Here is a 3,730-nt window from a genome sequence, read left to right as displayed (position 1 = left end):
CAAAAATAAAACAATAATAACCTCCAGCTATTGATGTGTTTATCGGACAGCCCAGGTTTCCTCAAGAGAAGAAAATCAATAGGAGTGGTGTCTAGTATGGAATTTGTTATTTGGATTCAACCTATAAAACTGTGAAAGATGCTGGGGAAGTGAAGGATCAGAAAGGGGAACCGAGAACCCAGCAAGAGTCACTCCTGAGCAGATCTGAGAAATCATTCACGCCAGTGGCTGAAGTGGGGCTGGGGATGGAAGTTTGTGGGGACATTTATGGGATGCTATTTTGTTGGGTGTTTTTTGCCTCAATTGAGTCCACAACCAAGCTTCTGGAGGGGAACCTAGAACTGCTATTGGTCAGCAGGACCAATAGTGGGGAAGATCGCCTCTCAGCAGAGTGGAGGAGAGCGAAGCCATTCTACAGCCCACCAGGCAATTCTGTCTGTCACGTTTGGCATCAAAAAGACCTCCTGAAAGTAATGGCCATCCTTTCACTTCCCTTCTACCTTTCAACTCTCTCACGAGTTCCTGTTGTGGTCAAGTCTAACTTGGAACCATATACGAAAGGGGATTCTGGGAAATATACTCTCCAGTTTATTCAGGTTGACACAATTAAAATGAACTTACCATTTACATTGACACATACATGTCTTTTTACAGGTAATAGTCTAATAAATTTGATGCAAAACCCAATATTTCAAAATTAATCTAAGTTGTCAATAGATGACATTCTTTAAAATTCAAAAGACCACTTAGAAATAAATTGCATATAAGGCATAAAAATATCTGTATCTGACTATATGAGCAATTTTTTCCTGAGGAAAATTAGAGATTTGTTTATGAATTTAATAGCATTGCTTAAGAAATGTTCCATTCTTTTGGGGACATATACTTATGTATAACTATTCCTTTATTGTTTAATTTGTGTTGTAAACAGAGCACTTTTTTTAATCATGTAAAATATTTTTTAAAAATTCAGAGTTAACAGAGATATAGCAATGCTCAATTATTTATTAAATTTGATGATCCAACATTCTTTACTGTTTCTCTAAAGATTAGTTACTGATTTGCAATTTACCTCTCTAAATACAGAATGAAATTGGATTGCCACAATTTTCTTCAATGGCCAATTTTTTGTCTAAAATACTTTGATTTTCTACAAAGTAAGAACAACATATGGGGGCCAGCCCAGTGATGCAGAGGTTGAGTTCACACGTTCCACTTCAATGGCCCAGGGTTCGCTGGTTTGGATCCCAGGTGTGGACCTACACACTGCTTCTCAAGCCATGATGTGGCAGGCGTCCCACATATAAAGTAGAGGACGATGGGCACAGATGTTAGTCCAGGGTGTCTTCCTCAGCCAAAAACAGAGGAGGATTGATGGCAGATGTTAGCTCAGGGTTAATCTTCCTCAAAAAAAAGAAAAACAAAAAGAACAATATATGGATATTCTGTTCCTTAGATGCGGTTTTAATGGCCTTATTGTTTTCTTGTGATCTTTTCTAACCATAGATCTAGAATTATTTCCAGAGAGTTTTCACAACTTTAATGAAAATAGGTATCTATTCTAGTACTAAATTTAGAATATTCAAATGAAATTATTACTCTGGGATTTCAAAATTATTTAACTGTGTAGATTCTCAAAGCTTTGGAAGTTATTTTTCAAATACATCATTGGTTTTTAGTATAATAGTTCTTACCACAACTTTCTTTCCGATTTCACAAATTTTGTGACACTTTTCTTTTTTTGCTAAGGAAGATTAGCACTGAGCTAACACTTGTGCCAATCTTCCTCTATTTTTTTATATGTGGGTCACTGCCACAGCACAGCTGATGAGCAGTATAGATCTGCAGCAGGGATTTGAACTCGGAAACCCAGGCTGCTGAAGCAGAACGTGCTGCATTTAACCACTGTGCCACAGGCCCAGCCTGTATCATTTTTGCTCAGAAGAAAATATCATGTCTAAAATCTATTTTATTTGGAATTATTATATATTCACAATATTTATTTACATTTTTATAGTGAGTTGTGTTTTCATAAGTGAAATAAAGATTGTTCCCTTTTTTGTTTGTTTGCTTTATGAATACGGAAACTGAAGTTAGGAATCCTTGTCTCATTTTGGCAAGTAAATTATGGAGTGCCAAATATAAAACAAAGGTTAATAACAAGTCTAGTGTCTTTTGTATTGTGTCACATATTTTTGTAACACTGCATCATATTTTAAAATGGACGGTTTACCTCCATCGTAATTACATCGTGCTTTCTACTTACAGAAACATGACATTTCCTCTGTAGACGTTCTTACTGGTGGAGCTTCAGGCTCCACTTCTCAGTATCTGGGTACTTTAAGGAGAGAGATTCACATCTCTCGAAACAGCCGAGTACCCCCTACATTTCCTGACCTCACGTGCAATAAGAAAAAATGTTTTAAGAAGATCTTTTATATAATGAAATGCTAATTAGTGTATTATTAACTGTGAAATTAGTTGCATTTAACTGATAACATTGTGGTTCCACAAACATGAACTTAAAAATTATTTGCTTATTTGGGTAATTTTGAAAAGAAATGGAAAAGGAGAAAGCAATAGAATCATAATTAACTAAAAGTAATGAACCTGTTGAATTAGTGCTGTTCTTTATTGCAAGAATAATCCAGAAGACCCAAATTCATAGCAGCTTTTCTAGTACTTCCCCACCCCCCCAAAGATTTTGTTATGGAATATAAAGAAAGAAAACTAAGTGTTGTCAGTTCCAGTGTGGGAATCTTGGTGTTGCATTTCTCTTTGCTATAATATAATAGCACAACGTTTTTTATTGTGAATATATAATGAATCCATATAAAATAGATTTTAGGAATGAATTAACCTGTAGGAATTGTCTGTGTGGAAACCGGATAGAAACCAAAGGTTGAAAGGTCCCTTTGAAGTCATCTGGCAGAATGTCCTTGCTATTTGAAGCCAACATTCTCCATATAGCGTTTCAGGAACAGGAAACTTACTGGCTATAGAAGAAGACTTTTCTCCCTTTGGTTAGACAAATCTTTAGAAAATCCTCCATTATTTGAAATCTGAGTTATTTTGCCCTGTGTTTATAGGTTTGTTTGCAGATATACAGAATTTAATTTTTCTTCTTCATAATTATTTGCAGCAGAAGTGAAATAATATATGTATATGCTTCTCATACCATAACATAGTACTGATGTTTAAGCATACTTCCTATAATCTCATATAGTCCAAATAAAAAGTTCCAAGCAAAATTTCAACTAGCCTTTTCCCTTAAAAGGCAGATTTGTAGTGGTAATCTTCCACTGATACAACTGCAATAGCAATTGTCTGTTCGGAAATATGAAGGAATAGAGCACACTGCCTTTTCAAATGCTATATCCACCAAACTACATCATTTAAAAAAAAAAGAACAAATGAAAATTTTAAAAGACAGAACAGAGATAGAGAACTGTAAGTAGGACAAATTTAATGAATTCATTTATGTGTTGGGCTAAAATACATCCCTCATCAAGTCAGTTTGAAGTTGCTGTGTGGTAGGGTGTTCCACCTGCTAATGACCCTGCAGCTGGCACGTGCATGGCATCCATGTTTATCGGCATCCTCAGTGTCAGTTATTTTTAAGAAGCTCTCTTCCAGGCCTCTGAATAATTTATCTATCAAGTGCGGCAGTGCATGACAACACCAACGATACAATTTGCAGCCTTGCACAGACTCTCATTATTTGGTGTAA

The sequence above is a fragment of the Equus caballus genome, chromosome 26, assembly GCF_041296265.1.
Source record: "Equus caballus isolate H_3958 breed thoroughbred chromosome 26, TB-T2T, whole genome shotgun sequence".
NCBI classification, from domain to species: domain Eukaryota; kingdom Metazoa; phylum Chordata; class Mammalia; order Perissodactyla; family Equidae; genus Equus; species Equus caballus.
This window is presented reverse-complemented; position numbering follows the sequence as displayed.